The sequence below is a fragment of the Ursus americanus genome, chromosome 35, assembly GCF_024610735.1.
Source record: "Ursus americanus isolate L20-20 chromosome 35, mUrsAme1.1.p, whole genome shotgun sequence".
Taxonomy (NCBI): Eukaryota; Metazoa; Chordata; class Mammalia; order Carnivora; family Ursidae; genus Ursus; species Ursus americanus.
Genome location: NC_142161.1, coordinates 23,325,445 through 23,339,462, shown reverse-complemented (window position 1 = coordinate 23,339,462; position 14,018 = coordinate 23,325,445). Strand labels below are relative to the sequence as shown.

General features: G+C 36.0%; 1 long non-coding RNA gene and 1 pseudogene across 1 annotated transcript in view; both read right to left on the bottom strand.

Moving 5' to 3' along the window:
- LOC148107131 (uncharacterized) overlaps positions 1 to 14,018 on the bottom strand; it is a 431,471-nt gene that overhangs the window by 171,554 nt on the left and 245,899 nt on the right. The gene's annotated exons all lie outside the window — the stretch shown is intronic.
- Positions 8,421 to 8,728, bottom strand: LOC123794214 (non-histone chromosomal protein HMG-14 pseudogene; annotated as a pseudogene).

Here is a 14,018-nt window from a genome sequence, read left to right as displayed (position 1 = left end):
TAAACTCATTGATAATAATACAATAATAGTAGGGGATTTTTAACACCCCATTTCCAGCAATGGACGGATCATCTAAGCAGATCAATAAGGAAACAATGGCTTTGAATGACCCACTGGACCAGATGGACTGAACAGATATATTCAGAATATTTCATCCTAATGCAGCTGAATACACATCTTCCCAAGTGCGCATAGGACATTCTCCAGAAGATCACACACTAGGTCAAAAATCAGGCCTCAACAAGTACAAAAAGACTGAGATTTTACCACACATATTTTCTAACTACAATATTATGAAACTTGAAATCAACCACAAGAAAGAATTTGGAAAGACCACAAATACATGGAGATTGAAGAACACCCTACTAAAGAATGAATGGATTAACCAGAAAATTAAAGAAGAAATTTAAAAAATACATGGAAGGAAATGAAATTGAAAACATGAAAGTCCAAAACCTTTGGGACACACAAAGGTGGTCCTAAGAGGGAAGTATTTTGCAATACAGGCCTACCTCAAGAGGCAAGAAAAATCTCAAATATACAACCTAACCTTACAGCTAAAGGAGCTAGGAAAAAAAAAAAAAACAGCAAATAAAGCCTAAAGTCAAAAGAAGAAGGGAAATAATGAGATTACAGCAAAAATAAATGATATAGAAATAAACAAAAAAACAGTAGAACTGATCAATGAAACTAGGAGCTGGGTCTTCAAAAGAATTAATAAAATTGATAAACCCCTGGCTAGACTTCTCAAAAAGAAAAGATAAAGGACCCAAACAAATGAAATCCAAATGAGAGAGGGGCGATCACAACCAATACCACAAAAATACAAACAATTACAAGAGAATATTATGAAAAATTACATGCCAACAAATTGAGCAATCTGGAGGAAATGGATAAATTCCTAGAAACATATAAACTACCAAAACTGAAACAGGAAGAAATAGAAAATTTTAACAGACTCAAAAACAGCAAAGAAATTGAATCAGTAATCAAAAACCTCCCAAAAAACAAAAGTCCAGGGCCAGGTGGCTTCCGGGGGGAATTCTACCAAACATTTAAAGGAAAGTTAATACCTATTCTTTTCAAACTGTTTCAAAAAATAGAAATGGAAGGAAAACTTCCAAACTCATTCTATGAGGCCAGCATTACCTTGATTCCAAAACCAAAGACCCCAATAAAAAGGAGAATTATGGGTCAATATTCCTGATGAATATGGATGCAAAAATTCTCAACAAAATACTAGCAAATCAAAACCAACAGTACACTAAAAGACTCATTAACCATAATCAAGTGGGATTTATTCCTGGGTTGCAAGACTGGCTCAATATTCTCAAATCAGTCAACATGATATACTACAGTGATAAAAGAAAGGATAAGAACCATATGATCCTCTCAATAGAGACAGAAAAAGTATTGACAAAATAAAGCATCCATTCTTGATTAAAAAAAAAAAAAACCCTCAACAAGGTAGAGATAGAGGGAACACACCTCAACATCATAAAGGCCATATATGAAAGACCCACAGCCAGTATAATCTTCAATGGGGAAAAACTGAGAGTTTTTCCTCTACAGTCAGGAACAAGACAGGGATGACCACTCTCACCATTGTTATTTAACATAATACTGGAAGTCCTAGCCTAAGCAATCAGACAACAAAAAGAAATAAAAGGCATCCAAATTGTCAGGGAAGATGTTAAACTTTCACTATTCCCAGATGACATGATACTCTCTGTAGAAAACCTGAAAGACTCCAAAAATTGCTAGAACTGGTACATGAACTCATTAAAGTTGCAGGATACAAAATTAATGTACAGAAATCTGTTGCATTTCTGTACACCAATAATGAAGCAGCAGAAAAAGAAATCAAGGAATTGATTCCATTTACAATTACACCAAACACCATAGGATACCTAGGAATAAACCAACCAAAGAAGTAAAATACCTGTACTCTGAAAATTATAGAACACTTATGAAGGAAATTGAAGAGGAAACAAAGAAATGGGAAAAAGTCCATGCTCATGGATTGGAAGAACAAATATCGTTAAAATGTCTATACTACCCAATGCAATCTACATACACATGTAATGCAATCTCTATCAAAATACCAACAGCATTTTTTCACAGAGCTAGAACAAACAATCCTACAATTTGTATGGAACCACAGAAGACCTGGAATAGCCAAAGCAATATTAAAAAAGAAAAGCAAAGCTGGTGGCATCACAATTCTGGACTTTAAGCTCTATTACAAAGCTGTAGTCATCAAGACGGTATGGTACTGGCACAAAAACAGATACATAGATCAATGGAACAGAATAGAAAACCCAGAAATGGACCCTCAACTCCACGGTCAACTAATCTTCGACAAAGCAGGAAAGAACATCTAACGGAAAAAAGACAATCTCTTCAACAAATGGTGTTGGGAAAATTGGTCAGCCACATGCAGAAGATTGAAACTGGACCGTTTCCTTAAGCCATACACAAAAATAGACTCAAAATGGATGAAAGACCTAAATGTGACACAGGAATCCATCAAAATCCTAAAGGAGAATACAGGCAGCAACTTCTTCAACTGTGGCTGCAGGAACTTCTTACTAGACATGGCTCCAAAGGCAAGGGAAACAAAGGTAAAAATGAACTACTGAGACTTCATCAAGATAAAAAGCTTTTGCACAGCAAAGGAAACAGTTGACAAAACCAAAAGACAACCAACAGAATGGGAGAAGATATTTGCAAATGACATATTAGATAAAGGGCTAGTATCCAAAATCTATAAAGAACTTATCAAACTCAACACCCAAATAATAATCCAATCAAGAAATGGGCAGAAGACATGAAGAGACATTTCTGCAAAGAAGACATCCACATGGCCAAGAGACACATGAAAAAGTGCTCAATATCACTCGGCATCAGGGAAATACAAACCAAGACCACAATGAGATAACACCTCACACATGTTAGAAGGCTAAAATTAACAACATAGGAAACAACAAATGTTGGTGAGTATGCGGAGAAAGGGGAACCCTCTTACACTGTTGGTGGGGAAAAAAACTGGTACAGCCACTCTGGAAAACAGTATGAAGTTTCCTCAAAAAGTTAAAAACAGAGCTACCCTATGATCTGGCAATTGCATTACTAGGTATTTACCCAAAGGACACAAAAATACTGATTCAGAGGGATACATGTACCCCAGTGTTTACAGCAACATTATCAACAATAGCTAAATTATGGAAAGAGCCCAAATGTCCATCAACTGATGAATGGATAAAGAAGAGCTGATATATATATGTGATGGAATATTACTCATCCATCAAAAAGAATGAAATCTTGCCATTTGCAACGACACAGATGGAGCTAGAGTGTATTATGCTAAGTGAAATAAGTCGGAGAAAGAAGAATACCATATGATTTCACTCCTATGTGGAATTTAAGAAACGATACAGATGAACATAGGGGCAGGGGGGAAAAAGAGAAAGAGACACATCATAAGAGACTCTCAACTATAGAGAACAAACTGAGGGATGCTGGAGGGAAGGTGGGTGGGGGATGGACTAAATGAGTGATGGGAATTAAGGAGGGCACTTGATGTGATGAGCACTGGGTATTGTACGTTAAATGATGAATCACTAAATTCTAGTGCTGAAACTAATATTATACTATTTTTTAACTAGCATTTAAATAAAAACAAAACATTTAAAAAGTATGTAAATAAATAAAAATAGATGGTCTACCAATGTGAAAATCAGGTTATTCAGTGTAGTGACAATACTTGGTATACAGAAAGATTTGCAAATCCTCAGCAATACCTCCACCACCATAATCCAGAGGCTTGATGCTAACTAATTGGGAAAAACAGAAATAGATAAAAAGTTCCTAAGAGAAAGGATCTTAATTTAAATACAGAAAGAAGGATATCCTCTGATAGAGAGAGACTATTAAGAAAAAAGAAGTTTGTTGTAATACAACCCCTACAATTACACTGCACTGCTCTTTTAAATAGCTTTAGTTTCAATATGTTATTTGCATTTTGTTTCAGAAAGATTTCTTAAGAGCAAATTGTTTCCATTTTCATTTATAACCTGTGGCGACACAAAGTGAACTGGATTCTATAAATTACCATGAAAAGTAGTGAGCCAACAATTTGGCAGAACAAAGCCCTGAGGATATGACAAGCAAAAGGGGAATGCGGTGTTTGCAACTGCAGATTAAAATGGAGGAAGAAAAACATTTGAATTGCAAACACCATATTAAAAGTGGACACTACTCATGACCGATTTATGCAATAGTTTTGCAGGCCTGAGGTAAGAAATAAAAAATTGGTTGCTGAATTTAGTACCATTGAATACTTGGACTACTTTTGTTTCCTCAAGTCCTCTAGAGTATCTAGTTCTCCGTTAGAAGTATACATTAAGGTCATTTACCTTTGATGGCTTCCAGCTAGTAAATATTTTTAGGGAGACTTTAAGTTTTATTTTGGGCACAGTCATGATCAGATAGCTTAATAAAGCCACTTACTGTAGGACCATGACTAAGTTTTGCTGTGTTTAAAGACATTTTGTTACAGAATCAAAGTTAACATTTTTTTTTAATTCTCTTTGCACAGAAGAACCCAGACATGCTCTATTTGCAAACTGACTGCATGAAACGAAAAGCACAGTAATTCTGAAGCTGTTGGCTTGGATAAAATGAGAATGCAATTAAAAAGAAAAAGGTTAGTAAAAGAACATGCTGGGAATTGAAAATAAAAATCTGAAATGATGTCCCAGCCTGCTCATAAGGTCTTTCTCACGTTGTAGAAAACTATCTTAAATGCTCTACTTGTCCCAGAGTCCATGTTCTTTCCCTGCTGTTGCCTATTCTTGTGTTTTCTGTTTTTAACAATTTCTGCAAATAATCCAAATCATTTATATTCACAATATTTGCTGTATTACCCTCTTGCTAATAATTACCTCAAATCATTTATTCATTGGTATATTCTAGAGAAAAAAATGATTTATAGAGCTCTATCATATCCTTCTTTTAATTCTAAACTCCTTTCCCAATGCCACACTATTTCCACCAAGCACATTACCAATATCTTCAGGAAAACTCCAGCCCATATCTTAAGCTAAATTGATTCTTGAGAATATAAATACACTTGAAAAGAAGCAACGTCTCTTTTGCTTTGTTTCTCCATGCACCAATAGTATATAAAACACAGATGCTTTTTAAACACGTTTCATAGGGATCACTGATTTAGAACAGAAGGGGACCTTGGGGATCATCTAGTGAAACACTCTCACTTTGCACATAAAGAAGCTGTGGCCCATATGATTTACTGAGGGTGACCCATTTCGTGGCAGAGCTAGTGCCAGATAGTTCCCAGGTCCATAAACCAAGAGCCCTGGCGATGTTAAATATGTGTGCTGGAGTCAAAATCCTCCCAGTTGATAAGAAGTAACTTCATTCTTCCATTTTCTATTTCCATGATGACTGCCCTGTTTTAGGTTTTAATCTCTATTTTATATGACTTCAAATTCTCATTTTTCTAAGTTAATTATCTCATATTCCAATACTACACTAATCTTCCTAAGAGTATCCTTTTGTCTATTTTGACAAAGCCAGACCTCCTTTTCTCCAGGTCTCTTCAGAAAATGATTGCAACCAAAATTCACATCCGATATGAAGTCTGATATCCAATATTTTTCCCTAGGATAACTGGGATGAGATAAAGTCAGCCTCAATGATTGAGCAGAGGAAGACAGAAGAGGGCAAGTTCCACACGGAAGAAAGAAAAATTTGATTTCTGACACATTTTGTCATGACAATCCAACTTTCAGAATTAAGAGAAACCTGGACATTAGCTATTCCAACATTTCCCGCAGAGCGCACCTTGGAACTCAGAGCCACAAGATAGTAGTGTTAATGATTTTGTGCCCAGGTAGACTTGGGAAACCACACAGTTATACCAAGTTAAATGGAGTTCTTTCCTGTAAAATTCTCAGAGCTTTTTATGCTAACAGGCCTGGTGACTATATCAAGACAGGGAAATCATAGGCAATATTCCCAAATTTATTTGAGCAAGAAACTCTTTTACAAAAGGATCCACAGAATTATGGTTTTCAGGGATATCATTGGGGAATATGCTGATTTAGACCAATTTGATAAATTGTATCTTACTTAGCGCCAGAGTCAGACCAAGAACCAAATCTCTTTATTTTCAACCTCGTGTTTATTGACAGGAACATTTCTGTCTGTCTTAGCCTTTTCTGGTTGCAGGCATCTCCTTTAAGCTACATCAAATAAGAATAAAAGAGGTGAGGGGGCAGAGACAATCAGGGAGCCTCAACCCAAGTGATGTGATCACGGGACTCAAAAAGGGCTACCTTTAGAAGCAGCATGGAGATTGCCATCTCTAGGACAAAACTCAAATTGAAAGGTTTAATTCTTGGTTAAATAATGATAAGCACTGAAGAATTCATTGCATGTATAAAGAAAAAGCATTAAAACTATTTAAATTAAACTTTAAAGAAAATCTCAGGCAGAAACTCTTGTGACATAAATTAAGGGAACTTTTAAAAATGTTCAAAATTTTGTAGCTGAACTTCCACTATCCAAAAATGGAACAATTTTTTTAAAAAGTGGAATAATTTGAGTAATAATAATAGTAACTGTAACTGACTGAAAACATGATCAAAAAGGTATGTTTAATGTGTGTGTGTGTGTGTGTGTGTGAGAAGGTGAGGAGGAGGTTTCCTTTATATAAGTTTTCCAACTAATAAATTAAAAAAAGATTGATGGAATTATAATGTCACCCTAATGAAATAATGGATCTAGGCAATGATCAAGTCCCCTAAATCATAAAAAGAAAGACACACAATATTCATTGGCCTCCTGATGGATCCTCCTATGAAGTATTCTTGTTCTAAAATTGAACATGAATTTGATCAATCTTCTATTTCCAAATACCTTGTAAGGTAAATACAGGAGACAAGGGAACATGTTAGATAACACCAATGTGGGGCAATCAGAGAAAATAATAATGCAGGAAAGCCTACAGGGCCAATGCCCTGGTTTCTTCAAAAATATTTCATGGACAAAAAAATAGGGACAGGGAAATTATAGATTTAAAGACATAGTAACTAATTTCAAATGTATGTCCTTTATTTGGATGCTGACTTATTATTATTTTTTAGTTGTGATAATGTTATTTTTTAAGTGGTTACCTTTTCAAGATCCATATAGGCACTATTTACAGGCACATAATTTAAAATAATCCAGAGGTGGGTGGGGGCTTTTTTAAAAATGAAAACGATAATTGTTGATGTTGGGTGATGGCTACACAAAGGGTTCATTATACTATTCTCTCTACTTTTGCATATGTTTGAAATTATCCTTAATAAAAAAGATTTTATAATATGTGTTGCTACATCACAGTATAGTTGTTTTTATAATTGAGGTGTTTTTGGTTGTTCCGAGGGTCAGTACAGACATTTCAATTTGTACACAATTCTTAACATATGCACCAAAAGTCTATAAAATCACATAGATGTGATTCTTTTCTAAAAGTTTTTCCAGTGACCTTCCAGCTTAAAATTTGGAGGCAAATTTTCCTTAACAGTATATCAAGTACCAATATCTTCAACTGCCGATGTGCTGTTACATTGTTGAGTCCCATTAATTCACAACTTAATATAGTATACACTACACACACAAATTTTCAGTCTTGCACAGCACATTAACTAAGTCACTAGTAAAACTGGACTACCACAACCAAGATGTTTCAGAGCGCACAAAATTCTGACAGGGAGAGCCAAGATCAAGGAGTGGTTTTCTTCAGGAAACAATTCTACCAAAAACAACACAGGAATAGAAGTAATTTAAAATGTCACAGACATATTAAATGCACGACTGACTCCAAATTGCCATTTAGTATGCTTGGTATTATAGGACATAAAAAACTGCATCTATGGGATATTAAGATGACACCCAAAACAATCAAAGCCTCTCATATTCAATATCCGACTATTTTCTGGGTGTACCAAAAATGAAACAACCAGGGGCGCCTGGGTAGCGCAGGCGTTAAGCGTCTGCCTTCGGCTAAGGGCGTGATCCCGGTGTTCGAGCCCCACATCAGGCTCCTCCGCTGGGAGCCTGCTTCTTTCTCTCCCACTCTCCCTGCTTGTGTTCCCTCTCTCCCTGGCTGTCTCTCTGTCAAATAAATAAATAAAATCTTAAAAAAAAAAAAAATGAAGCAACCAGACAATGATTTCCCCTCTTTAAAAAAAAAAAAAAAAGGCGCTTACACTTAAAAAATGGGATGAGGTGGAATTCCCTTCTTTTTAAAAATGTTTCTAGAGCTACTAAAAAACTTGCATTTACAAAATAGTTAAAAGAAATGTTCCTCTGGATCGTACAAGAAGGGAGACAGGGACCACCGGTAAGACATGGTATATGATATTAATTAGACTTGGCTTCTTTCTCTTCTGCTTTGTCAGAGACAGGACTGTCCTCATTTTCAGTTTCTCCATTTTCTGCAGGTAAGTCTACTTTGTTTCTTGGGTAGCTGCTTTAGCCTGTTTACCCTTTGCTCCCCTTTTCCTCTTTGCACTTGTCTGAAGATGTATCCTGTCCTGCTGCTTTGGCTTCGTTTCCACTTTTGCAGGAGCAGATTTCACTGACAACCTCGCTGATCTCTCTTGGGGCCCTCCTTTGCCATCCCCTTGGCGGAGCTGACCCTCCTGTTGGGCATCATGGCTGCAGGGCAGGCGCATCCCAGTGCCTGCCAGCCGCCGTGGTACACGGTCCACAGAGAACCTTCGCGAAGCTGGGCTGCCCAGCGCTGATGCTCCTTCTGCCCCCACAGTCTCCGCCCACCAGCTGCTGGGACGGCCCGCCCATAGTACAGTTTTTTTATACCACATCAGATTTTCAGCCGAAAGAAAATAATCAGTGCCTAATTATAAGATGATCAAATCTTTCCATATATATATATGATTATAAAATTAGTCATTTACTCCTCAAATATTCTCTCCCTACCTTTACGAATTTTCAATCTGTTTTTCACTGAAAATATCATATAGTAATGATAACTACAATTTATTGAATACCATTTATTCAGAAATTAGCATAAAAGAAAATGTACAAAACTGACTTATCCTAGTTTATCTAACAGGTTCCATTTTATGTTTGATGTCATTTTGAATCTTTAGGACAAAATTTAAAAGTACACATTACAAAAGTTAGAAGGAAAATACCACTCTTTAACTCTTTTCCAGATTAACCCCATTTCATACTATCCATTCTGCAGCATTCACTTGCATGTGTGTACAAAATCTGTAGCTTGATATCATGGATTCACTCTGTATTTCGCCAGCTATTTCATGAATGTATTTATTCCCCAATCTATTATATTGTAAATAAACCAAGGATAAGGTCCTTATAAATTACTTGGGCAATTCTCGGGTCTGAATAAATGCTATTGGATAGTTCAAACAGAAAAATCGTTGTATATGTTTAAAATACACGTTTTTCTTCCAACATGAACATTTTTTACTTTTTTTCATTAAATGTAAAATGTTGGTCTTGTTGAGAAGATATGTGAAACCCAAGCTCTGCCACTTACATTGGGTGTTAGACAAATCATTTAATAACACAGAAGAAGCCTAAACACTTAGGAAAGTATAATATAAATCATAAAATAGATAAATGGCATTCCCTACAGGGAAGGCTTTAGACCAGAGGCCAGCAAGCTTTCCCTATAAAGGGTCAGGTAGTAAATATTTTAGGCTTTGCAGACCATACATACAATCTCTGTCACAACCACTAAACACTGACAACACAGCACAGGAGCAACCACAGACAACGTAAACAAACGAGAATGGCTATGTTCCAACAAAACTCTATGACACTGAAATTTGGGGTTTATGTTATTTTCATGTCTTGTGAAATATTATTCTACTTTAAAAAAATACCGTTCAACCTTTGATGCTTTTTCAACCATTTAATATGTAAAAACCATTCTTAGGTTGCAAGCCCTGCACAGACCGTGGGCCAGCTTTGACAGGCTATCGTTTGCCAACCCTGCTTTATACAGATCCTTTTCAAAGTCTGGTCAATAAGCAGAATTGATTTTCTTGTTAATTTTATTCTATTTCTTAGAGCACTACAAAAACAGCCATCTTTATTTATACATTTACTACTTAGTTGAAGCACAATAAATAATTGCAACATCAGAAACAAATGATTTTAATAAGAAAAATCTTCAGTATATTGTTGTTTGAAATTTTTGTTTCACATATTTTAAATATTCTGGTGAAAAGAATCCTGGCAACTTTAAAAGTCTCTGGCCAACTTATAAAACAGCTGAAGAATCAGAAGCTATTAAAAAGGTAATCTTAAGTGACCTTGAACAATTACTATTTATACCAATGCAAGTGACAACAGCCAGGGGAGAGTGAGTTTAACTTAGGGACTCTAAATGCAAAGGAGGGCTTAATTAGAGACTAGGAGGGAGTTATCAGTCTGCTGCGTAAGTGAGGTAAGGGTGCTGTACATATGTTTGTATTGAGCCCTGAGGTAGAGGATAAAGAAAGAGAAGTCAGCAATATTTTGTTCAATAGCTACCACAGTGCAGAGAAAAATCAGAATGCAACATATGTAGTTCTCCCTGATAAGCAGTGTACCGGGGAGAGGGGGTGGTTTGAGAAGATGATCTTGGAGATGAGTGCTCAAAATGCAATTTAATGCCTACTCTGTGAAAACTTGCATCCAAATAATTTGAAGATCTAGTAAACCCATCTCTTCCAAATGCCTGAATCTTTAAGTACCTGAGTCAAAAATGAAGATGTACATAAACACTAGATGACTTCAACCCAAAGAAAAGATTCAAAGTGACAATATTTTATTAATCAATGCCTAAATACTAAAGTAGCTATTATTTAAAAATTGCCTACCAGGTGCATGGCAGCGTCTCAGACAACACAACCAGTGTACAAAATTCTCACATTTCTAATGAGAGTTGAAGAAATAAGCAACCTTCCTAGGGTCCACACAACTAGAAAGAGGGCAGGCAGAAATGCGAACCCAGCTTTGGCTCCAAAATGCAAGCTCTTTCCATTGTTTAGCAAACAGTGGAAGACTTACTTTGGTATCCCAGAGCTGCCCTTCCATTCCATTTGATGGGCAAAATGGTAATGCCCAAAAAGGAGTAGGCCCAGGGTCTGGTGCCCCAGCTAATTGTAGACACCATTCTCAACCCCCAGAATTTATAGCAGGTAATCAAGGAGAGATCACACAAATGACAGTTAAAAATCCAGTTAAAAATTGGCCTTTTGACTATGACATATGCCACTGTTTTCGATCTCTAAACCATTTTCTCAGAGCTCTAATTAAAAGACTAGAGCGGTATTTAATCCAAACCTACATTTGAGATCTATGATTTTTATTTATACTTAGAGATTTAATTGTAAAGAATTAATTTTCCTTAGTGAAAAAGGTTCAGATTCTAACTCACAAAGGAAAAACTTGAACTGGAGTCTCTACTTCCAAAGACAAGACAAAGAAAACTTTTTCCACAGGAGAGCTACAAACAATTCTCCAAGCACCTTTCAAACTCTTCGTTTAATTAACAGGGATGATTTCTTCCCCGTAAAGACATAGAAATGCTGCCATTTCCTCTCTCTGGCTTTCTCTATCCAACTAGATATCCTGGGGCTTCAGCTCAGGACTTTGAAAGTAGGGCAGTGTTAATAACCTCCAAGGCCTGCCGGGTTGATTAGCAGGAGAAATGCGGTTACAAGAACATCTCTAAAGGGCCAAGCCATGTGAAAGGAATCATCCATGTTCAGAAAATGCAGAAAGTCTGAACATTTCGTGTTGTTAGGGACTCTTGTATCACAGACAAATTTTTCTGTCACAAACTGTGAAAAATGGCTGCGGAAGCTTTACTCAATGTAAAGAAAATTGGATGTTTGTTCATCTACCCTATTTCTTTCTCAGTATTTCTATCTCCCTTTCTTTAATTAACCCCATTCCTGCATCTTCTTACTAGTTTTCTTACAAAAGTATCGTAATTTCTTTTTTTAAGAATTTCCCATTCCTGGTTTCTACAGATCCTGACTTTTACTACCCTTTGCAAGACCACTTGTTGGCGCATTTTTAAGTTTTCCGAATCTTTTGTCCTGACTTTCTTGACTACCAATCATGGGAACTGGGGATTAAACATAGTAAGACATAGTAAAAATACGCCCCTTGGATACAAAATTACCAGACAGAACCTATCTACCACCTCCTCCCCCAATGCCACCTGCCCAGCAAAGTGTTTTCTGTCTCCACGATCTTCCTGAAACTATCCCAAGTACTTTGAGGCCAGAACAAAGTGTGGCACAGAAGGATGAGAACACATCACAACAAAAGCATTCAGGCAGGCTAATTTTTCCCCGAGTATTTTGACAGCTGGTTAACTGTCATCTGGAACTCCTGGGAATCTTACACACAGCCTGACCAGGTAGCTGGGCCACATCAAAGCGGACTGAACATGGGCTTTTTCCCTCTGCTAGTCATTCTCTCTGACCAAATTCACTGCAGTATGCTTTATTCAAAAGTTATCACTCTGAGTGTATGGGCTAAGTCACAAATCATTCTGATTTCTTCAATATTAACTTCTTCGGTTGTTTGAAAACACACGCACAAACACACACACACACACCCCAAAAGAATGTCAGAAAGAATTGTCAATGAAATGGTGCTTGTTGGATCATATGGGCTTTGTCTAACTTGAACATGAATGGAATACTAATTCAGCAAGTTTTTTAAAAATCTAGTTTTAAATGAATCGTTGAACACTACATCAAAATCTAATGATGTACTATATATTGGCGAATTGAACATCATAAAAAATAAAATTTAAAAAATCTAGTTTTATGTTTAACATCTTCTGGAACTCTAATGAAATTCTGGGAAGTATGGAAACTTTAATATGAGACTTCAAAAGAACAGAAATATTCTATTTTTTGACAAAACATCAAGTATTCAAAATGAATAAACTATATCTAATATATAATAAGTGTAGGGGAGGACAACTCTTTAAAATATTTTCAGAGAAAGTTTCATGCTGGTTCATGCCTGTCTCTCCTTTTCTGGTGTGATTACTTTTAAACATATCAGGAGACCCATTTCATCACCACCACCTTCTTGTACTGAGTATAAGATTTGGGGCAGTAGAAACATGAGCATGCATTAAAATCCATGCTCCCACTGGATTCTTTTTTTCCCCTTCAGTTATTATTATCATCATCATTATTAGCATTATTCATAGAAGATTTTTGTAAAACATAGTTGCTTTATGCTTTATGTTGAATTGGAACCTTACTTTTTTCCTTTTAATACATTTAAAAAGTTTTTTTTTAACTTGAGTATAGTTGACACACAATGTTACATTAGTTTTCAGTGTACAACGTAGTAGTTCCAGAAGTTTATATATCATGCTATACTCACAAGTGTACCATCTGTCCACATACAACACTATTAAAATATCATTGACTGTATTCCTTCTGCCAGGCCTTTCTTTCCTACGACACTCATTCCAAGCCTGTATCTCCCACTTCCCTTCACCCATTTTCCCCATTGGATTCTAATGCCCTTTAAATCTCTTTGGTACAGTTTTATTTGGTTGAACTTTTTTGTTGTTATTCTAATGTTGTCGAAACTAAATTTTTTATTGACCAATTTGTGTGGTAGGTTTAGATGTTAAGTCATGTAAAATCCTCAGTTATTAAAAAGAAATAACAGTTTCAGTTTTGGTACTGGACTTCTAAAATTCATATCAAAACTGTAATAGGCCACATAATATAAAGTGAATGACATAACCATATCAACTTTATTGGGCAAACTATAGCAGTATTGAGATTTCCATATCCCTGACTGTCACACAGAATTTCTAACATACGCTTTGATTTTAATCATAAGGCTGTTCCATGATTTTAAAATATTATTTTGATTTTTTAAAGTCAGTTAAAATTCCAGGTACATTATATCTTATA